Genomic DNA, 25,550 nt, shown 5'->3' with positions numbered 1-25,550 from the left:
AGAAAAGAAATTAGCACAAAGTCCAGTTTTGGTTCTAAATAATATTGTTGTTTTTTTAATGTTCAGTTGTATGTTGTGGTCTCCTAAAACCTATTTAAAAGTTGAATTGTTCCTCATAGAGGCTTCCAGGAGAGATACTTCACAGCCCATTTGAGGAGGAGCAGGACAAAATGGGAATCTGTAGGCTCAAAGGCCATAAAAACAGCTGGGGCAGGCACTGTACACAGCTCAAAGACCACATGTTGCCACCATTGATCTGTATAGTGTAACCCACACCACCAAAATACCACACACACACTGAGAGATGTGAAGGAATATTCCTTAAAAAGAACTAAACAGTTTTCCAATTCTTTGGAGGGAAAGAATATTGAGTAGGAATATTTTTTCTGATGAAAAGTCTCAGGAAACGTGCCAATAACCTACAATTAACACACAACAGAACTTGGAAAAGTTACTTTTTGGACTAAAAAAATCACATAATGTCCCAGTCCAAAACCAGTAACTTAAAAAACCTGAAGGCACTCTTAATTTCATGTCCTATGAAAGGCACTGATGGTTGCTCTAAATAAAACAGTGTATATAAATGCACATAAAATGTACATGTTCCTTCAGTGTAGAATTAAAATCCTGAAGCTGGAGACTTAGGAACAAGAGTAGACTACATTATCAAACTTTCTGCTTTTCTGTCTTGGCTGGATGCCCAAAAGACAGAAAAATTTAAAAACTGCCTATAAGCACTTATTTACTTTACAAAAAAGGATCACAGCATAGAACAACCCCAGATCACAATATTATCTCAGTAGAACATTGGCATCCTGAATTCCCATTCCCTAATTGAGAATCTTCTTGGCATAGAAGCTGTTGCATGACTGAGAAACATTCTCCAGAGATAAATTAATTTGTGCAAATGATCATACTCAGCTGTAATTGCTGTCCACTAGCAGAATGTGTCAAGTTAATATTTTACCCCATAGGAAATTAAAATCATAGTCATTTGTTGCACAAACACATATGCATGCACATACATAAAGATTGCTCTCACCATAGTAAGTTCTCCTTCTTCTTAACTTAAAAGTACCATTACCTGTTGTACTATTTGATCATTTGCTAGCCAGATTGTAATAACTTTGTTGTAATAATTTTGTTATTTCTACTACTTTGAATGTTATATTATTATTTATTTTATTTAATCATATAAGTTCTCCTTACATGATTTTACACACACTGCAGTTTTCACAACTTGTCTACCACCTCATACCACCTCACTTTTGAATCTGCATTTACTGTATTTTGAGTGCACTGCTGGTTCAAGTACCATTCTCCTTTGCTTATTGGAGCTAAATTCCAAGAGTGGTATAAAAATAACTTATTTTTAGATATTACCATCAATTTGGGCTCTATATCATAAATGTTTCCGCCTTCTTCGTCTAAGAATGAAGAAATGAAGAAAGATTACACCCTTCACTCTGATAAGAAGTCTTAATCATTTATACCAGCTGTTTGAAAATGCCATACAGAGGTTCACACTAAACTGGGAACCCCCAAAATGAAGCAGAAGGATCTTCCACAAGTAGATCCTTTCTATTACCAAAAGAGAAGTAATGAATCCAACCAAATGTGTATTTTGGAATACATCTACTGGTACTTTAAAGACTAAAATCTTGGAGTGAAAATTGGAGTGCATGTTCAGGTCACAGTTCTAGGTGTGAACAACAGCTTGGACCATGAAAGCCATTTTTCAAGGAAAATAAATAAGATACATAAAATGCACACCATATATCCCTTGAGAACTGTGATATCACATTGAAGCTTAGTGTGCTTTCTCACACCAAATTGATCATTATCACCAGGCTCACAGCCTCAGTCTCTGAGAAATAATATACCCGTGGCATTGTCCTACCATTTCAGCTATTTACAGCTTTATTTTAAAAGCATCAATGCCTCTGATCATACCTCTATCTATAACTGTTACAGTTTCTGTCAGGAATTATTATATCAAGTCATGGGTTAACCACTCAGTGCTCACTTTGACAAACCATAGAATGGAATTAAATGCAAAGGTCAAGAACCTCTTTGGAGAAACACAATGCCATTATAATATAATTTCATGTGGTACTGAGCACCTTTGGCACATAATTAAAGGATAATTTCTGTTCAACACACTGGAGTTCAAACAACTTCTTAGTGATGGATCCTGCTGTTGCAGACTTTGCTGCTTGATAAATTCTAAATGTCAACTGGGTTTGAAACCACTGGAGAATATGCAGTTTGAGTCCAATGCCTTCAAGTCATTTCTGACTTATGGTCACCCTAAGGCAAACCTATTATGGAGTTTCCTTGGCAGAATTTGTTCAGAAGGGATTTGCCTTTGCTTGCCTCTGAGAGTGTGACTTGCCTAAGGTCATCCACTGGTTTTCTGTGGCCAAGTGGAGATTTGAACTCTGGACTTCCAGTGTCCTAGTCCAACTTTCAGACCACTATAGCACTACACCATCTTATATCATGCTGGCTTTTCAGTGACTACATACAAAATTCTTGAGTTGAACAACTAAGGACTTTATCACACCTGAGGAATTTCTCTTAATTTCGAATGAAAAGAAAGTGAGGTCAGAACGCATTCATGTGAATTCGCTAGTTCAGCGAATTTATGTGAATGTGAATTGCATTCAAACTGGCTTCCCATTGCCCGAAAATAGCATGCCATTGCCCGAATTTGCATGTGGTTGTTTATCACGCAATAACGTGAAACCCCATTACTGCATTCAGATTGCCATTGGATTATCCTTCCAATTTCCCTTGTCTGATAAACTCCTAAGTTATCATGTCTACTCAAGTCAAGTTGGTCACACTACTGATTTCAATCTAAGGGATTTCACTAGGGCTGGAATATGAATAGCTCAGTTGTGGATGTAGTTCAATTAATTTATTGATAACATTTGCTTCTTCACTTGATACTTTCACTTGATACTTTCAGGATCAAGGTTATCTAATCACTGAAATGTCATGATGTGATTATTGCTATATTTCTCTTCAATGGAATATATACAGGTGACAATACAGGTGAGAATCCTGTTGGCAATTTTCAGCTGCATAAGCATCACTTATGCTAGTATAATCAAAACAACATTGTTTTGACTAAGGAGTAGCAGACGTGTATACCATGCTGTATGTGTGTTTTGACTAAGGAGTAGCAGACGTGTATACCATGCTACCCCACTGGCTTCCAAAAAACTCAAGGGTGATAGGGCAGCTTTATCTCTTGATGAAAATGACATTATGGCTTTCACAGCATTTTTGCCCATCCTGCTTTGTCACAACAACTATGACCCCTTTACCTTTGCTGTTATTCCATTGCCTCAGCTATAGAAATGCAAATTCTCTTAAATGTCATCCAAGAAAAATAATTGTACCATTTTTCCTTTCACTATTTGTAATTTAGGAACTATTATGTGTAAAAACAATGTGTGTCTTTTCTCTTTACATTGGAAATAGCATTTCCTATGAGAAAAAAATAATATTTCTACACAGAAAACATTTTCTTCCCAGAAATGTTATTTTCTGCACAAATCTCACAGGTATTCTTCAAGCAGAATAAATCCTGAACTGTGAAGATTCTCATCCATCTAGGAATCTCTTTATCAGTGTTTCCCAAAACTCAAGAAACCTGAGTTTTGTCTATTTGTTGTATTTTTTTCAAATATTCATTCCATTTGCTTCATCAGCTGCCAGGATAAGTACACTAGCGGACAAGATATTGGTTCAGACAATCCAGAGATATATTTTATAGTTCTTCTTATTAAGTAACCCAGTTGAGAAGTACATTCAGCCATCCACACTTGTGGGTTTCAATTTTGTGGATCTGATTATTCACAGATTATTTGCTGCCTCGTCATCTGCTGCCCTATGATACTTTTAATAGGGACTGCAAGCCTCATGAGACTAAGAGAATGTGAATGCGACTTGTGAGTCCCTATTAAAAATGGTGTGGGGCAGCAGTGGAGATGCAGCAAGCCATGCCAGCTTCACACTTCTGCTTTGTGAAGGAACCCAGCCACCTTGAAGGCAGCCAGGGTAGGTTGAATTCACAGACTGTACTTTTGTAAGTGTTAATTATGGTTGTGGGGACCTAGAGGTTTTTTCCACTTTCATAGTAGTCATGTGCCCATAACCTCAACAAATGCGGTGGGCTGACTGTAGTGATAGGATCTTGGTCGAACAATACAGTGATATATTTTAAATTTCTTTACTAAGTAACTCAGTTTAGAAGTAGTCTCCTTAAATAAATGATATCTTCCTCTTCTTTCAGAATTGCAATTTCCTCCTAGCAATTAATTCTAACATATTTTAAATGGTCTGTCAATTAATTAAGGTTGCACTCCTAAGCTTTCTTGCTGAACCTTGCCACTGAAACAAATGAGATTTACTTTGAAGTAAAGAGGGTTATTATTTGGTGCATATTTGTAATGAGAATAAAGACCTGGAGAGCAAGAACACATGAAAATTGTTGGGAAAATGTTTTCAGGGCATACAGTGATAAACATAGAAGTCATATACATTCCTTCACCTACACTTGCTTGTATCTGCCAATGGGTCCTTCATATTTTCTTTTACAGCAGAGAAGCCCTTCAAAATGCAGTTTTACCATACAACATATTGTTTGAGCCAAGTAGTTTCAAAATCATATCATAAATAAATAAATAATAGTTCTGTTGCAAAACTATTTGAGTATTCTTTGCCTAAGAAAACTTATGAAATTCAGGAGGTCACTATAAGTCAACAGACAACTCAGAAACACACACACACACTTTTGCTAATGTGCACAGCTTTCTCTATGCCCGCCTGTGCTGTTTATTTCAAGCTGAAAGACAAATATAACTCCTTCGTAACAATCATATTGTAATTCTAACCACAGTGATGAACCATGCTAGCCAGCTGTAACATATAGATATTAAAGCAAATGGTGCCTATAATCAAACTCCAGGATTGGAGAAACACTGTTAGTTGTAGCAGCCATCTGAGAGCTCACAAATGAAAACAAAATAAGCTACTGAAATACTGCTCCTGTCAATGGTACCATATGTTTAAAAGAAGCTATTAGAAGAAGCCACGCTCAGTAATCTTAAAAGGCAGAGGATATATCTAACCAAATCAAGATAGCAGATGGTACATAGCAATAAAAAGTCTTGTTATGAAGTGTGATCAACACTATCATATAATCCAGTCTCAAATCTGACAATGCAATATTTTATAGCAGGCTCCAGTGATTCAAAATCAACAATTCTGAGAGGGATAAAAAAATTGAAGCTGGGTAATGGGCTTCCTAGAAACTTCCTAGAAGCAATATTTTCAGTTCAGCTGCAAATGTAACAATAATAATTACATCAAAGGGCTAAGTACTAGTGACCCCACAAAATCAATGTCAGTGATGTTGTTTTCCAGACATGTTCCTAGAGAGATACCACTATCACCACATACATGTACACTTGACATGTTCTTGACGAGCCCCAAGATTGGTTTCATTCATGTGCTGGGGCCTTTTCACACTATACAGTTATAGTAATTTATTTCACCTTAACTGCCATGGAAGCATCCTATGGAATCCTGGGATTTTTAGTTTGGTGAGGTACTATGGTTCTCTGGCTGAGAATTCTAAAAACCTTAACTACAAATCTCAGTATTCCATTGGTGTTGCCAATGGTGTTAAAGTGGAATAGGGCTCAATAATTGTGTAGTGAGAAAGGCCCCCTGGACCCAATGGCTGCCCATGGTCTGAGAAGATTTGTGCCTTACCCCACCACTTTGGGGTGAGACCCAGACTGCTCAAACTCTGGGTTGTCTTTGATTTTGGTTTCCAATACTAACAGAGTTCTAAATAATTTAAAGGCTGCTCTGAAAAGCACTATCTCATTTTGAACAAGTTTACAAGCTTGGACTGTCACATTTTCCGGACATAAGAGCTATTAAAAATAATTGATTGTGGCCCTACCATTTATGTTTTATTCATCATGTGTGACATTTTATACCAGTATGATCGTCCTGTAAATTCAGAAAAGTATTTAAAATATTAAAAGATCTACTTTATCCATTCAGAACCTCTGTTCACATTAGCCATCCAGCTGCTGAAGGCCTGTTTGTTTGTTTTTAAAGTATTTATATGAGGAGAAAAAAGAACAGAAGGATGAAGAAGGGGCCAGCATAGCCTTTATCAGAAGGGAACAGACACCAATTAGACGGTGTATCATAACTGCACTAAACATATTTCTGAAGGTGGCAGAATTGAGAGAATACTATTTAAACTGGCATCTTTGATAATATTTACACAACCAAGTACATGTTATATGCAAATCATTATACGGAAAAGTCACAATAAGTTCACCTGAGTGAAAACCAGAGGGCTTCTATACACTTAATGGCTGTGTAAAACAGGAAATTTCAACAGATGTTGTTACCTGGTTGTGTGACAAGCAACACCTACTGAAAGTCTCTCTTCTGTGCAACCATTCTGCATAACCACAAACACAAACATATAGGAGCCCTCATCAGTTTTCACTCTGGCAACCCTAAGATCAAAGATCAAACTACCACTCTTAGATCAAACTATTAGTGCAGTTGTAACAGATTACCTTTATGTCTAGTTGATTGCTATCACCATATTGATCGCTTTAAATAAAACTGTGGTTATAAATGGGATTGTTCAGAAATTGTCTGAATTGTGTTTCAGTGAAACAATTCAATATACATATGCCTTCATAGAAACACCTGTCTTTCATGGAATTTTCTTTGTTAAGAAAAAATATTCTAGATGTCCCCACCGCCATTACCTCCAAGAAGAAGTACATTTATATTAGACTTGATTTATTAGATGTCTGATATTTACTAGAAACTAAGGCCTGGTACAGACGGGAGGGGAAGTGCCGTAATTGGGCCGAAACTAGGCAGCAACCACACACTCCCAAACCCTAGTGCGTGGAGGCGGTGCCATCATGGCGGCCTCAGGTCCACATGGGGGCCACCATGATGGTGCAGCGTCCGCACATTGCAGACAGGAAGTGGTATCATGGCAGTGCCCTTTTCTGTTTGCAGCACTGCAAAAAAGAAGCCACTCTAGGTAGCTTCTTTTTGGCAGCGCATCAGTGCTGCACAGTGCAGCTGCTGTGGCACCGACAAGGTGGAAAGACAGGCGGCACAGAGCTGCCCATCTGTCAAGCCCCTTAATCAATAGGAGGGCCCTATTTTCATCTATGTGTTTTAGCTGAAGATAGCACCAAAAACACCTGTGAATACTCTATAACAATGGGCCCAGTTTTATATAGTCACTTTGCTAGGGATAGTTATAATTTACTTGCATGTTGTCCAGAGCTTATAGGAGTACCCTTTTTGCCACACAGTTCACAGAAGTATAATGGCAACTCGCAGAATTCTTTAGCCAGTATAGCCATAAAGGTAACTTTTCCAATTTCTGTCCTGGGCCTAATAAAACAGTGGTGTCACTAGACGGTGCAGGGAGTGCGGGCTACACCAGGTGACACCTGGTTAGGTCCTCCTGCAGGGTGTATGGCTTCACCCCTGCCCTGTCTCTCTTCACAAAAAGAGAGCCAAGGTGGTGGTGGTGAGGGGCGAGCATTTCCTGAGTGGCTTCACTGCTGCCCCAGCTACCTTCCCGAGGAGGAACCAAAGCAGCAGCAGGGATGGGGGGGGTGAGTGCACCCCTCATAGCTTCACTCCCCCAACTGTCACCCTGAGGAGGGAGCCAAGGCAGCAGAAAAGCAGTCGTTGGGGACCCTGAACCTCCTACTGCCTTCCTGTTGCCTGGTCACCCTTTCCAATTCTGTCGAGGAAGAGGCAGCAGGTGAGCAAGGCAGTGGGATGCAGAGGGGAGGCAGGCTGTCACCACTGCCTCCCCTCTGCAGGCCCCCATAATAGACGTCACTAAACCGGGTGACATCACTGTGATAAACCTATTCTAACTTTCCTCTTGCTTCTGGGGCCCTTGTAAATATTTGCTACTATTTACCAAGGTTCAGTTCCCTTTTCAGACAACCTAGAAATGTAAACTCTAAGTGAGAAATGAATGCTAGGATGAGAATGTTTCCATCATGCTTACATGCACCTGAAATCTAAAACACCATGCAATGTTAGCCATTATATTCTTGGCAGTTAGTATAAAAGGCTTTGTTGAAAATGTATCCTACGCACTTTTAAATTAAACATACCTTTTTTAAAAAAAATCAAAATGTGTTGGAAGTATATTATTATACACTTGTCTTGTCTTTTTCCTGCTTTTTACCCATGAAATGTTGGGTGGCATGCAATTTTCTCCCCAAAGGCATGGAGGTTAATGGACAGATCTTGATCAGCACTGAAAAATGTTTTACGATAAGAAAAAAATTGTACATTTCTGCCCTGGTATCATAGAGAGTTGCAAGATGAGAACCTAATAAATCTGCATGTTGAGGCTGGTTGATATAGAATAGGTAGCACCTAGCTTAATGGTAGTACAAGCAAAATGGATCTAAGGAGTCTTAGTGGACCACAGGCTAAAAACGAATCAGGAATGTGATGCAGCAACTAAGAAAGCCAGTGCAATTCTTGGCTGCATCAATAGTAGTATCCAGACTGAGCGAAGAAATAGTACCGCTCTATTCTGCTTTGGTCAGACTTCACCTAGAATATTGCATCCAGTTCTGGGCACCACAATTCAAGAATTATATGGAGAAGCTGGAGTACATCCAGAGGAGGGAGACCAAAATGGTGAAAGGTCTAGAAACCAAGCCCTATGAATAGTGATTTAGGGAACTGGATATGTTTAGGATGGAGAAGAGAAGGTTAAGAGGTGACATGATAGCCCTCATACTGAGGATGGGGCAAGCTTATTTTCTGCTGCTTCAGAAACTAGGGCCAGGAGCAATGGATTCAAGCTACAAGAAAAGATTCCACCCCAACATTAGAAAAGACTTATTGACAGTAAGAGCTGTTAACAAGAGTTATGCTGCCTTGGAGAGTGGTGGATTCTTCTTCTTTTGAGATTTTTAAGCAGAAGTTGGATGGCCATCTGTTGGGAGTGCTTTGATTGTGCATTTCTGCATGCCAGGTGGTTGGACAGGATGGCCCTTGTGGTCTCTTTCAACAGGATGATTCTCTGATTCTCTGATCAAGATGAAAAGGAAGAGGCTTGCCCAAGATCATCAAGTGACCTTTAGGGCTGGATGAGGGACTATACCCTGATCTTCCACAGCTCAGTTTAAACATTCAAGGCCTTGAAGACCTGAATTCATTTAGAGTAGCCAACAACTCCTGTACTACCTCTTTACCTATTCTGTGCTGCAATTCCCTCCTGCAGCATGCATGGAGTAGGCTTTCAGGACTTTTATACTCCTTCCCTTTCTTGCAGGGCTTTTGGTCTTCTATGTCCTAATTCATTTATAGGACAGATGCACCCACCCCTAATGGAGAGCAAATCTCAGACCATTTTAACCTGCTGATATTCTTCTTTAGGATTCTCAAAACTGAAGGCAATAGTTTGGGGATAATATGATGTCTGAACAGCAGATCTGAGTTTCTATATTTAAAAGAAAACCACCAGTATTATTCAAGCATCTATAGTCTATTGCCATCTTTTATTCCTTTTACTAATTTCTTTCAAAATGCTGACCCGTAATTTCAGTCAAGTGGAATCAAGATATTGAAGCTGGATAAATTACATCTAAATGAAACAAATCATGTATTTTTGTTCTGTAATCTTCTATGAACGTTGTGTATTTTGAGCCATTCTCAGATTAATTCTTTCAGTGAGGATTTGGAATTAATTTAAACACTTACATTATGGAAAAAAGGTAAGCTTAAGTTCTGAATGTAAAATACTCAAACAATGAAAAGCCACATGCATTCAAGGAAGTCAGTATTTGAACAAAGGAAGCACAATCAGTGTCTACTAAACTCATTGAAAGACTTTCCCCAGGTTCTTTCTTTCTTTCTTTCTTTCTTTCTTTCTTTCTTTCTTTCTTTCATTGAATCTTATCCAGAATGATGAACTGATCCTAAGAGAAAGTAGGTCATGCATTAATAGGGCCACATTAGTAGCAGCTTTTAAGATGCTAATAGAAAACTCTGGCGGGTTACACACCGCTAAAAATACGTATTCCATACGTATTAGGGTTAGGAAGGGGCGGTGCTTCCGCACCCCCCTAACCCTAGTACGTATGGAATACATACAATATGGCAGTGCCCCTTCCACATGGGGGCCGCCATATTGACGTAACGGACGCTCTGTGTCCACACATGGCGCACCGGAAGTGACGCCGCGAGTGCGCCCTTTGGCACTTGCAGCGCCTCTTCCGGGCCCCGAGAAGGAGCGCGATTTCCACGCTCCTTCTCTGCAGCGTCCAGGAGTCGTGCTGTTTAAAGGCTGCATCTCCCGGACGCTGCAAGCGGCGGCGGAACCAGACCGCCGCTTTTCGGCGGTCTATAACCCGCCTAACATTCTCAGCCACAGGATGGGGCTCATAGAAGACTATTCTTAGGGAATTAGGGCATTATCACACAGGGGGGAAAGAGGGAGAAAAAAAGCATAATCCCGGCTAAATCGTGCGATTGCAAGGAAATTTTCACATGACATCATGTGTATTCAGGAGTTCTTCCGTGAATAATCCGCAATATTCCAGCAACAAACCATTCAGGAGGAACTCCAGTGAATTCATTCATGATAGCAGGAATGAAGTGTGATTGTGATAGTGTAAAAGCTAATTGAGCTTCATTACCAATATTGCACAAGCAACTAAGGATACCCAGAATGCATTGCAGTGCTCACAATCCGTTCTCATTGCCAGGATTAGTTTTGCAGTGGATTTCAGTCTTTTCTCAAGCAATGGAGCACAATTTAGTTAACACTGAATTAAAATTATGTGCTGAAGTAATAAATGTTATTTTGCTGTCCTTATTCTGTGGGGCCAGGAACAGGATTTATGGACTTTCGATTGCATGACTGTGTGAAACCATTGAGCACTATAGTGCTAGTGTTGCTTTTTATTTTCACTGCAGCCATTATTGCTGATTTGGCCATCGTGTGATAGTCTCCTTAGAAATGGGGAAATTCATTTCATGTTATGGTCTTTTAATTTGTTAATAAACCTCAAAAATATTTGCCCAAAATTGAAGAATTGTTAATTTTGGTACATTCTTCAAAAATGAACTAAAATCCACCCAACTGAATTCAACCTATGAAATTCAATAGAGGTATTCCTAGCACAGTTAACAACGTGTTATCCATTAGGATCATCCTTTAGGAGTCACTCAATTTTTTAAAAAAGGCAAATTTTTAAAAAGCACCAAAAGGGTTGAATGCCCAGAAGTCTAACCCAGGCTTTCAAAAGTTACAGTTTCTAGACTTCCATAGCATTGAGTCATGGCAGTTCAAACTATATTAATTTTGTGGTATTGATGCAACTTCTGTCTCTGGGATTATACTGACTGGAAAATCATACTATTCCACATTTCTACACATCAATGAAGCAGTGAGTTGTTCTTGATGTGGTGGTGGTGGTGGTATGTCTTCGAGTCAATTCATATCACTTCCAGTTTCATTTTCTTTATGGATTTTGACCCATTTTCCTATTTGGCGAACTGCAGGGGCCTAAGGGAAGCAATGTTTTTACCCATTTTGAGCATTTTGGGAGTGAAAAGTTACCGTATGAAAGTTGGGCATGATTCAGGTTATGCACTGTGGGGGCTGAGGAGCTATGTGTGGTCTGTGGGCCTTACTTTACCCACCCAAATAATATTCGTTTATTTAGAATGAAGTTCCATGTAGTTGAAATTCTTCCAAGCAAAGGGATATAATGCATTGCAGCTTTAGGCATGAAGTAATTTACCAGTTGTTTAGAGGCAATCACACCAGGGTGCTCTTTTGTTTTTTAAAAAATGCAAGTATGGAATTAATCAAAATAGGCAGTCTGTGAATATTGTCTTGCAAAAAAGGTCAAAAAATAAGAATGTTTGTTAAGCAATCTCTGTATTAGTTAGGCAGTGTACGCCAAATTATAATGCTTGGTTTGATTATGTTGAAATAGAGGAGAAATACAGACATTTACTGGTATGCCTGGCTCATGAATAGACCAAATACACACACACACACACACACACACACATACACACACACATGGTTGTGAAGGAACAACAAGTAGTTATTTAAAAATAAAATATTGTAGTATGTAGGATTTCAAAGGATGGATTTGTTCTGCACATTTTTTAAAATCTCATTTCCTTCAAAAACATGTACTTTACATACTAGAAAATTTGTCATCCGAGAGATAATGAAATGTCATTATTTGAAACAAGCCAGGTAATTCTGGCTAAGATAGGAGATGCAACCATTTTTTTTATTTTGAATGTAACAGTGTGTTGTTAATCTACTGTTTTTCTAAGAATATTTATAACATAAATATACATGCTATTTAAATGGAAATTTCATGCCAAATGACTAATTTTGCATGAAAATCTGTCCCTTGTAAGGCTTGAAGGAAAATGATAAGGGAACTTTGACCATAATTCGCACTGGCCAGTAGCTAGCAGTGTGTTTTCAAATCTTGCACATGATTGCATATAACTCTACCACTTTGCATGTTTATCTTAAATGCACAATAAATACATAGTATTTCCATATTTAATCTTAGATTAAATGAACACTGATGAAATCCCTGCCCTGCTTTGGCTTCGTATTCCTCTATTTCAGTGTGCTTTCATATTTGTAGTTGTTTTTCTGTGCCTTCAAGTTTACTCTCACTTATGCTGACCCAGTTATAGGGCTTCCTTTTGCAAGGCATATTGAGAGGAGGTTTGGCCTTCCTCTGATACTGATCAATCACTTTGTGGGTTTCCATGATTGAGCAGAGGTTCAATTTCAGGTCTCCCTGAGTCCCAGTGAACACTCAAACCACTATACCACCACTGGCTTTGTCTTTTTATATAACAACCTAACAATCTACTTGCAGTCAGGCTGAGATGCATGATGTAGAGGAAGGGTTAGCAGCATGTCAACCCGGAAGGAAAAGCAATAGACCTTGATCCTGTGAATGCACATGATACATTATATATTTTCCGATCATTGCAAAAGACAAATATCTTTATGTGTATGCAGAAACATAAATGAAATGAAGCAAGATGAGTTCTTTAAGCTGTGTGACACCCAACAAATGCATACCAACTTTTGCTGAATTGAAATTTCTTATAGACCTTTTCCTCCTCAGTAGCAATAACAATAACAAGTGCATTTCTATACCATTTATCAGAGCACTTAAGCACTCCCTAAGTGGTTTACAGTGTGTAAGCCAATTGCCCCCAACAAGCTGGGTACTCATTTTAACAATCTCAGAAGGTTGTCAGGCTGAGTCGACCCTGAGCCCCTGGATGGTATTGAACTCACAATCTTGTGGTTTATGAGTAAGTGGCTGCAGTACAGGCCTTTAACCACTGTACCACCAAGCTCTTCAATGAAAAATCTCCCACTTAACAACATTTTCAGATAATATAATCCACTAGTTTTAATGGCAGCACAACTTTACTTAGCTGGTGTAGTGTAAGTTGTACCATTTTTGTGTAGAAACATTTTCTCAGCCAACCAGTGAAACAGACAGACATAACAGACTTTTTTTTAATGCTAATAATGATTATATGCCAGTGTGCCAGTCTTAGTGGTGGAGTAGATTCTGGAGATCAGGGTTCCATTCTCCACTTGGCCATGGAGATCTACTAGGTGGCCTTGGGTAAATCACACACTCATAGCCCCAGAAAACCCTGTTATAGGTTCACCATAGGATTGTAATTAGTAGGAAACAACTTGAAGACACAGAATAACAAAAAATTAACTTACAGTGATGAGGATCCTGTTACACAAGCTATGTGTTTTTACTTAAAATGTAACCAACAAAAATACATCTGTATTCAAGCAAAATCAGATGAAATACAACTTATTTAAAATGCAACCAAATTAATTGAAAATGAAAATGCGATGGGCTAGACTGCATGGCAGATGAGCCAAATGGTGCTTTGCTACCATCCATTCAAACATGTATTGCCAAACACAGCAAAATCTGCATATTGAGTCTTATATGGTCTATAATAGCCAGTGTTGTGTGATGGTTTGAGTACTGGACTATGATTTTGGAGACCAGAGTTCAAATCTCAGCTCAGCCATGGAAACCCACTGGGTAACCTTGACTAAGTCACATTTTGTCACCTCAGAAGAAGGCAAAGGCAAATGCTCTCTGAATAAATCTTTCCAAGAAAGCCCCATGATAGGATCACCATAAGTCAGAAATTATTTGGAGGCACAGAACAACCACAAATTGAGATTACTGTTGAAGAAGTGAATCAACAGAACAGCAAACCCATGTCCTTTGTTTTAGACAGCACTGTAGAGGCCTGGGCAGAGATCTTGTTCCATAGCAAATGGGAAAAGACAGACAGACAGACAGACAGACAGACAGACAGACATAAAAGAACCACCCACACCCCCCAAAAAATCCCCCAGCAAACTGGAGTCTCACAACTGTAATCCAAAGTAACTTTTCCATACTCTGGTATAGATCATGCTTACCCAAAATAACCATGAATTTATGCATAGAAGTAAAAACAGTCTGGCAATACAATGAGGGGATAGCATGAACATATTTTAAGAAAAGCAACAGAAATGACATTTTCAGCTGTTCATATCTGGAGAAGAAGAAAAATTTGGTGCTGCTACCATTCTCAGCAATATTCCCATGTCATGTATAGTTTCATGCTCAGAATCCCAGAAGCTTGTGTTTGGGAGGAACCATTACTGGCTGGTAAGCACTGTAAGCTTTGACAGTGCTTTGGGTGATCATGGAACATTTCCTAGGTACAATCCTACAAAACATTTGATGAACATTGTTACTCCTTAGTACAATCTTCAGTGGAATGATGCTCACCCAGTTGGAGCCATTGGTAACATGTGAATGGAATCTATTAAAATAGTCCCAAGAATAATATCTATAAGGAAAACTTTGTGTGCACAAGTAGTTTTCAAGAAAACTGAAATAGCAATGCCAGTAACATAAGTTCTTATTTTGCCTGAGGGTTGGTCTTTCCTGTGTTCAGCTCATATATATGCAGAAAAGTCTTGCCTAAGCAAGAAAGTCATTTTTAATTCTTGTACAGATTTTCAGTACCCTTATAAATAATACCATAAGTTTAAATAAACTAGTCAACAGAGCATATCAGTGATTCAAAGCCCAAGAATGCTTATGGGAATATATTTATCAAGACATTAAAGGCTGTTTTCAATGACAAGTTAAGGATATTTTTTTAAAAAAATGGTATGTGCTTTGCAAGAACAAACTCAAAGTGGAAACTGCAATCACAGAAATTAGATAACCATGTCTGTGAGGGGAGGGAAAGAGAAAAACCTCAGGAGTTAAGTTTATTAAAGATTTTCAGCACAACTCTCTGCATGCGTTTCTACTCAGAATGAAATATTCTCATTTCATTGAGGCTTGCTCATAAGTGTGCATAAGATTGCAACACTGTAGCTAATGACAGTGTTGCTGTGTTATGTGTTTGTGTGTATAAATTTTACAAGGTTTTCTTATGTAAGAAACACTCCAAGGTGGTTTTGCCATTTCCTTTCTCTAAAATATAGCCTACATTGGTGGTCTTTGATCCAAGTACTAACCACAGCCTGACCCTGCCTATCTTCTGAAATCATATGGGATCTGATGCCTTTATGGTATTTGCAGGAATTTAAAAAGCAACAACACATTGCTATAGAAACAATATTGTGAGGATATATTCTGTATCCTGAAGATGAGATATCTATATATATAGAGAGAGAGGTATTTAAAATTAAGTTAAATGTACCTTATTTCCACACTCCCCCCCCCCCAAAAAAAGTAGAAGATAAATGAAGAGGAGGGAAGGGAAAGAAATGGAATGGAAGGAAGGAAGAGCAAAAGCTCAAGGATACTTGAAAATGCATTGTTCCCAGAAAACTATCATATCTCACTTGTTCACCTTTTCAGAGTTGTTATATGTAGATGCTAGTATCCTTTCTAAAGATTGTCTGGGAAAGAAGAAGGGTGTTAATGAAGCCAGAAAAAAGTTGCTGGCATAGGCAGCTTCTGGAAATATTAAACCCCCCCCCCCACACACACACAGAGAGAGAGAGAGAGAGCAAGCAGTAAGAAGGAAGGCCAAAAAGAACCCTCATGCTAGAACTGTAATTCCCTTACACCTTCCTTCCCCAGATTTATTAGGCTGTCATATCAAGGGTTCATTCAGAATCCCCCAAATAGAACCAAAACAGAACTTGTCTCCAAATCTTCACCTCTGAATGCACTATCTCTTACAATTGCCAAATTTCTAGAAACTGGCTGAAGTATCTAGAATTGCTATTCTTTCCTGTATATTCAGATGTGGACACAAATCTCAGGATGAATGACAATAGAAGAAGAGAAGATCTGATTTTTATTAGGTGCTTTTAAAACTAAGGCACCAATTTTAAAGTGATGCTGAAGAGATGCTGGTGAAATGTCAGAAACAAACTCTTCTAGAACATGGCCTCATAGCTTGAAAAGCCCACAAAAAACTGTGGACGCCTGCCATGAAAGCCTTTGACTTTCACAACTCTATATGCCATGTATCCTGTAGAGTATGCTCTGTGTGGAGCAAGGAGTGGGGATTTGCTGGCAACCATAGTAGCATTTGGGTGCAGTCATTTTGACCCTAGCAGGCTTTAGCATAGTTAATTGAGTCAGAACAATGTATTTATATGAAAAGCCACATGTAAGGGGAAGAGGAAGAAACAGATGTGTCTGCAGCCATTTCAAAGTTCTCCATATTGTTGGTTGGTTTGGTCACTAGGGAAAGCTACCTATATAGCTGAATATTTAATGTTGTGTGTCTTCAAGTCATTTCTGAATTATGGTGACCATGGGGTTTTTCTTGGGCTGAGAGTCATCCAGAGATTTTCCATGGGCCGAGCCAGGATACTCCAGAATCATACTCCAGTGCTCAAACCATGACACCACTCTAACTCTTAATATGCTTAATATGCACCTCTGTTTGTGCCCTCTGTTCCTTCTAGTTGTCTTCGAGAATCGCAGATATCAGTGTGCCATTTTAGAAAGATATCACAGATCACAGAAAATTAGAGATTCCCCACATTTCCTAGGCATTGCCCTGAGCCTAAAAGCAGCAAGTGCCAGGAAAGGCAGGATATAGTAAGCAGAAGCAGTATTAGATGAATCAAACCACTGCAGGTCATACATAGTTAAGGGTGTTTACTGAGGTTGAAGGGAGATAGAATAACAGAAGCTTGAGAAAAGAAATAATTTAGAACATGAAAGTCCTGACCACTGATGTGGAATTTACAACCACCTATAAGGGAGAGCTGTCATGGGGAGTAAGAAGCTTTTCTAGTTTGACTCCTCTGCACTGGATTCCTCAGGGATTCTATATAGAGATATTATGACAGGCATGCCCCTGAAAATGTCATATATGGGTTTGGGGTTTTGTTTTGTTTTAACAAGGTGTTCTGTCTGATTTTTGCTGCACAAATCACTCCTCATATCTGTAATTAATTTTTTCTAAAAAGAAAGGCAAAGCCCAGAGCCAGTTAGCATTATCTCTTCCATCACTTATAAATTAGTAAGGCCTGTTATTGTGTCTCATCTTAGCCTACTGACAACAGCAGTAACTTTGTGAAATATTACCTAATGTGTAGTTTTTATGCAATGGAAAAAGGTACAAGTAAAGTGGTTCAAACAAAAAAGGGCAGTCATTAAGTGCTTCACATATTTTAAAGAGGTAAAAAAACCTCCAAACTATTGTTGTATTTCCTTAAGATTTCTAGCGCAACCATCAACCTTCTGAAATTCAAATTAATTGTGCACTGTACAAATGTAGATCTAATTTGAATTGCTAACTGTATTATAATTGAACTCAGTTCTAGATGAATAACTAATATGAACCAAATTTGTTTACTTGAAATATGAATATTCCATAGATTGTTTGGTCAAGTTATGCCTACAGCTTCCTTTTATTAAGAAATACCTGTATACAAGCTTGGTACTTAAGTAAGTAATGGGCTCATTTTACCACTGCATTAATTAGCTAAATGAATTATTTATCTGAGCATAAAACAGAGGTTTGGCTAAGAAAATTCGTATATAGCAGCAGTTCTTGACTCCAATCATAGAATCATAGAGTTGGAAGAGACCTTGGGAGAAGAGTGTCATCTATGGTAGGTTTCTTTTCAATTGTTCAGTTGCAACATTTCATACCATTTTGCTAATTAAAACGAGTGTGTGCAGAGAACCAAATTCTTCCCATAATCATAGCATTTGTTCCAAGACATGTTCTTGGACTTGACTCCAAATGAATTCTGCCTTTTCTCATGTTCCAGTCCTTGCCAGATACCAGGAGGAGTCTGCTTGCTTGTATTCCTGGCAATGTAATAATATTACAAGTCAGAGGATGCCAGTGTTCACGAAGCAACAGGATTACTTCATGAACACCTACAGATCCATCATAAGTGCTGTAGCAGTGAATGAATAATTAGATCTTAGAGTTTGGACTGTAAGATTCCTTAGTAGCATAGAGTGGAATTAGGGACAGGGAAATATGTATGTGAGGATTAGTGACTCATATGAAAAATTGTTGTTTCAGACTTTTGGTGACCCTATGGTTAACCTAAGGCAAATTCATGGGGTTTTCTTGGCAAAATGTGGTCAGAGGAGGTTTGTCATTGCCATCCTCTTAGGCTGGGAGAGCGTGACTTGCTCAAGATCATCCAATGGGTTTCATGACCAAGCTGGAAATCAAACCCTGGTCTCCAGAGTCAGGGTCCAACACTTAAGCCACTATGGAATGGGAATAATCAGAACTCACAATGCAGATTTTGGCTTCTTTCCTCCCCTTTTCACTTCAGCATTAATTTCCACTGTGAATACCTGTGCTTAATTCAATCACTTTCAAATGTACAGAAAATTTCCCTGAAGAGGAGAACTCATGTGAAAGAATCACCAGATCAGGATGATAATTTAGAAATTAATAAAAAAACTGTAGTTTATTTATTACCAGAAGGTCTATAATAACTGGTCATTGCATAAATGTTTTGCTAATAATGTTAGAAATGTTGCTGCCACTTAATAACTTTTTCTAATAAAGAAAACAACTCAATGATAACATTGTATAGTTTGCCATTTCAGCTTTTATCACCAGCCCTTTGGTTTAAGCTCCCAACAGCTTTCTGGAACACAATGAATTCTAATTAGCTTTCTAACTTGTGCCAAAGATCTTAATATGTTCCATGTTTCTGAGAGGTATTAAACACACTCATTTATTCTCAATTAGGAGAAATGTCATCTGGCAGATTAGGAAATGAATGTAATCGGGTGAAAATCAAAATGTAATAATCCCTTCTTACCATTATGGATGTCTATTGGGAACTTGGGAAGTAACAACAAAGTTTCTCAGCAAGCAGTTGCACCTGATTAAGAAGGAGACTTTAGCAAATATGGGAAATCAACATGAGGTCAGCAGATTAATGTTCTATTGTAAGCCCAACATATTTAGCCACTGAGCCACTGCTGTTTTAAATTCTAAAAAGCCATTAAATTAGAGCAACATGATCAATGCACTATTTATATATTGCAGCTTCACCTGACTTGATGTAGGTGTGATGCCAGGGACTAACTTTAGTTTTAAGAGCTTGGTACAGTTATGTATTTTGACTACAACACCGAGAATCCCCACAGTCATCATGGCCAGTTGCTATGCTAGCTGTGGTTCTGGGAGGTGTAGTTTCTTAATGTACTTTTACCAAGATCAAATTTTAACATAGCAAACTTTTATTGCTTTTGGCCAACCTTGATTACTATTGAGTTATACATCCTGGTTGTCCAAATCACTGTTTGGTAAAATAGAGGTTTGAAATTCAATACAAGTTTCTTCATATTATATTTCTGTTTTCCAGGACTTGAAAATGCTTTTACATGTCCTTTGATGTTATTATGTTGGTTTATGCTTCTTTAATTAATAAAGCATAACAAACAGTGGCCATATTTAATGTGGACAGTTGTGGACAGTTGTTTCAAGGATGAAGAGGACCATGGAGAATACATTTCAAAACTACAAACTGGATCAATTTACCAGTTTCATTTTTATTTTCTTTCATACTGGAATTATGTAAAAGTTCTCTTTTAAATTAATCAATAAACATAGAAATGTGTGTGCATTAAAATTTAGATATAAAATTTTTGATTTACTAAAACAGCAATATTAGCTGAACAAAATTATAAATCATGTGCACTATCAATCTCATAGAATCTGGCCTGATTAACAACTGATGGAAAGACAAATTTTGGTATACTTATGTTTCCTTCACATACACACTCTGTAAAAAAGTAAAACAGATATACTGATAACTTTTGTGCAACATTTACCTATTTATTTCCTATGCAAACAAAAACCTAGATGAGTTCTACATCCCGGCTGTACAAATCACTGTTTGGTAAAATATGATATATTAGAGGTTTGGAATTCAATGCAAGGTTCTTCCTATTATATTTCTGTTTCCAGGACGTGAAAATACTTTTACATGTCCTTTCATATTATTGTGTTGCTTTATGCTTCTTCAGTTAATAAAGCACAACAAACAGTGGCCATATTTAATGTGTACAGTTATTTCCAGGATGAAGAGGACCATGTTGTTCCTGCCTGCCATATAGGCATAAAATATAAGGAGTCTGACAGAAAGACAGAGGGAAAGGGAGAAAGATGGTAACCATAATAGTACCTCTTCAGTATTCAGTAATCAGACTTTTTAGTGCTAACTTTGTTGTTGTTGTTGTTATTGTTATTATGTGTTTTCAAGTTATTTCTGATTTATGGGGACAATAAGGCCTTGGGGTTTTCTTGGCAAGTTTCTTCAGAGGGGGTTTGCCATTGCCATCCTTTGAGGCTGAGAGAATGTGACCTGCCCAAAGTCACCCAGTGGGTTTATATGGCCAAATCAAGATCTAAATCCTGGTCTCCAGAGTCCTAGTCCTACGCTCAAACCAGTACACCATGCTGGCTACTAAAAAAATGTATGTGAGGGTCAATTGGTGCTTTCTTATATACTAAAAAAATTCTGAAATCTCAAATTCTCTCCATAACTTCTATAAAGAAATGTGTGAAGTTTTTGTTTAAAGAAAACATTCTCAAACACACACAAGGGACTTGATTTTTTTAAAAATAAAAATGTATGTATATACGTATATAATTTACATTTTGTTTCCCTACAACTGAAAAGTAGTTTCCCATGCTCTTTGCAGGTCACAATACATCAGTGATTCCTAAAGAGGACAGTATGCCCCCCTTGGGGTGGTGGAAGATTCCAGGGAGGCAGTAAGGCAAAAGAAGGGCAGTAGGGGGTGGTGAGGGAAAAGGGGGTGGCAAGGGGGCCTTCAGTTAATGTATGGGTTTGCATGAAAGACACTGGGAATCAGCAGCCTTTAGGACCATGGTGGGGATGGGGATTGCATAAAACTTCTTTTCAGGGTCCTCAAAAAACCACCACATAGCCTCACTGATCATTTTGTATGGTGCTTCTCCCACACTTTATCTGCCCATCTGAACTGGTGTTTTTCACTAGCAGTGACAATTCTTGCCATCTCAAATGACCCATGAGAATCAGCATCTACCTCTCACGTGACTGGATCTACTTTGCATTTTCAGTGATTAAACTGGAAGGAAGATACTAACCTCCTAAATAATGTATAACGTATATCTGAAATAACCTGTAACATTCATAATCACGGAAGGTGGTTGTTGATCAACCCAACACCAAGAAAGCAGAAACCTTTTTAATCCCAAACTCTAAAAAATAACTTTTTTTGCGGTGGGTTACAGATTGCTTCAATAATTGTCCATCTCCACAAGACCATAAGACCTCCACTAGAGCCAAATAAAAAGCAATCTTTGGATACTGGGGAATGGGCATTTTCAGTCACTCGAGAAGCTTGTGCCTTGATGCTTTTTCTCACTGGGCAAAGCTTTGACAGACATTTTGCTCCATTTCATTGCTCAAATTTAATTTCAATTTTGTCTTCACTTTGCTATTTTGAGATGTTCTTAGAATATTATGGATTTGTATTCTTATTTTGCATTGTAGGATTATATTTTAAATCGTGTGTTTAGTTGTCAGTCACTAAAACTTTGTAGAAAGTTGGGATGTAAACAGTCAAAATAACCAAAAAGAACCTGTGGCTGCAGAATTGCTTTAATTTTGTATCCTGATATTTTCTATATTGAAAGAAAATATCAGGCGAATCCCATCTTGCAGATTTTGCAACATGCCATCAAAAGTCTCAGTATTAATGTAATGTCTGTAATTTAAAATCCCAGAGCTCCTGGAAACAAGGTAATAATGTTGCTTGAAATATGTTGAGATAAAACATTTCCTACGAACTTGTAACAGAGAAGGCAATATTTTTGTAATGGGAGGACCTACTTTTCTGACATTCAAGATGAAATAAATGTGTTTTTGCCAACTTCAAAGTAATTTATTTGTTATGGATTTCCTAAAAATGCCTGGCCAGATTCTTACACTTAAAAAGGGATTATTAAAAGCCTGGGAGAGACCAGTGATGTGTCTGCTTTTGATACACAACCAGTTTAGAATATTCTAACAGACAATCTCAACAAGGTGATATGAATGGACAAAGTTTATTAGTTAGTCAAAGGCCCAAAACAGAATGAGAGCCATAATTGCTCTTCCCATTGCCAGGTAATGCAAATTTTTATCTAGGTGCATGTATGTGTCTGATGTTGAACAATAAAGGGGAATTATTTCAGTTTTCTGAGTGAGCAAAGAATGTTCAACAGAGGCAGAGACTCTGCTAGCTCAGAAAAAGAAGTTTCTCAGGAGATTTACATGAAGCAATGAAATTTACTATATATTGGAGTGTTTAAATTCTTCTTCTAAACATGTTCAGTTTCTGCATTTGTAAATAATCTCAAATATTACAAAATCCTATAAGCTTCCACTGGTCTCTTTCCAAAAGAAACCCTATTTTTATAAGTTGTGCACCCCAGAAACATCTCACTGTTGGGAGAAATAATGATAGTGTTACCACTACTGTAAATATCACAGACCATTGATGGAAGAGCTGCAATGACAGTAGCCATGAACCTAGGAATGCAGGAGACTGTGGGACAAGAAACTTGGGGCTCTAAAGAGTCGGGCACCAAACATCTTACAGGAATGTTGTCTTCTTTCTGAATCTCCCTGTCTTTAAATATCTGCTGTGGTGACCCTCTTATATATTCCTTTACCTTCTATAATACAGTTAGTGGAAATGTGTGAATTCCAGCAGTAATTAAAAAATTCATTTAAACAGCTCTTTCATTTTATTGGTGGTTAATTAAACATTTCTTTTTCATAATTGCTCTTTGATGCTTTCTTTTTGTTTTGTTTCTCTTGCTGTTGCTGTTAGTTTTTTTTAATCTAATTTTAATGATTGATTATTCCTATTTTTGTCCATATTTTAATGAGCCAACATGATGTAGTGGTTTGATTATGACTCGGCCATGAAAACCCACTGAGTGACCTTAGGCAAGTCACATTCTCTCAACCTCATAGAGAGGGATAGGAAAATCCTCTCTGAACAAATATCACCAAAAAAAGTTCATGACAGTTTCACCTTTGGGTCACCATAAGTCAGAAACTACTTGAAGGCTCACAACTGGAGGCTACAAGAGTGTTTTGATTGTGTATTCCGGCATAGTAGGGGATTAGACTGGATGGCCCTTGTGATATCTTCCAACTCTATGATTCTATGATTCTAAGAATTCAGATATTCAGTATCAGTGATGAGGACAGGGGGCATGCTAGTCCTGCCTACTCCACTATTGGTACAATTCACCTTTACAGGCATTATCAATGCAGAAATCATAAACACATGAAGTGGTAGTGTTGTTCCCCAAGACAGAAGATAGTAAATAACCTTTTCCTATAATAACGTAACATCAGTTATAATCTGTATCAGTTACCACATCTAATAATAAAAATGTCTTATTTTACACTTGTGGCTTAAGCCTTTTTAATGATAATTGATGAGTGCAGAGTGGATGAAGCCTCCAGTTAGGTTACATGCTTAGGATCTTCCAGGACTGGACAGTCTATCTGTTGCTGGTGGTGTATGATGTTCAGCAAGAGTATTCACAAAGGAGGACTGTGAGGCAATGTCTGCTGAGTGATGCCACAAGTGATCTCTGCTGGTTCATCCCCAAACAAACAATGGCCTTTCAGGTTGGAGGGGGAAAGTGCACCCTGGGGCTATCCAACTGGATAGCCATTTGCACAATGTAAAATAATAATTAGTTATATTAGTATAATTAAGTTTACACAAGCATAAGTACTAAAAGTATTCTGGCCTTCATGTCCCTGGTTGACACTACAATGAGAATGAATAATCAATCTCGTCTGAACTATCACAGGAAAACATAATTTTCATAGGCTCTCCCATTTATCTCTAGAAACCACCATTGATATATAATGGTTTGCACATCTTTTCCTACTATTCTTTGGTTTGGCTTTGAACTTTGAATCTAAAACAAAATTGTATTAAAATTCAACATTTGGATAATTTGAAGAGTCAAATTTCAATTTGTGGTAAAATGTGAATTTTAAACCAATACAAGTCTGATCTGGCTTGCTTCACAGAAACTGTGTGTGTGTGTTTTGGGTGTGTGTGTGTGTGTGTGTGTGATAGTGACACAACATGGGCTCAGGCTCTCCCAGCTGTGTTAGCAAGCAGGTGAGGGAAGCTTGGTGGTGGGGGTGGAGTACCAGTGGTCTATAAGGAACATCTTAACTTGACCAGATTATTTATTAGGGAGCTAATCACATTGTGTGTGTATATATCTTAGCCTGAAGTCCAGGGAGAAACTAGGGATTCTTTTAGTGTACCATCCATCCTGCTGCCTAACAGATTCCCTGGCTAAGCTCACAAAACTGGCTTCAGAATTGGTGTTGGAATCACTTCTCTTGGGTGATTTCAACATTCCATTTGAGATCAGTCCATCAGGTGCAGCTCAGTGGTTCATGGTATCCATGATAAACAATGGCTATTCCAACTGATCTCAGGGCCCACACATTCAGCAAGTCACAGTCTTGATGCTCTCTTCAGCTCGGAGCATATAGATTTGTGAGAAGATGTGATTAACACCTCCAAGTTGTCATGGACAGACCATTTTCTGGTCAGAGTTAGTATCGTGGCTCTTATCCATCCCTGCAAGATTAAGATGGTCTGCCCTCACAACTGATGGAGCCTTTAGGATTCCAGAAAGCCTTAGAGGGTCTCATTGCTCATGACAATCCTTTTGAAATTGTGGTCAGTAAGTGGAATTAAGATCTAACCAGGCCTATGGGCATGATCACTCTCAAATGCCCTCTCTGACCCATTACTAATCAGGCTTCATGGTATACAGGGAACCTCAGGGAACTGAAATGGGAAAGACAGTTGCTGGAGCACAGATGGCATAAACCT

Source organism: Sceloporus occidentalis, unplaced genomic scaffold (assembly GCF_023333645.1).
Source record: "Sceloporus occidentalis isolate IW3139 unplaced genomic scaffold, rSceOcc1.0.p SCAF_3, whole genome shotgun sequence".
In the NCBI taxonomy this organism is placed as follows: Eukaryota; Metazoa; Chordata; class Lepidosauria; order Squamata; family Phrynosomatidae; genus Sceloporus; species Sceloporus occidentalis.
Note: the sequence above shows the minus strand (reverse complement) of the source record.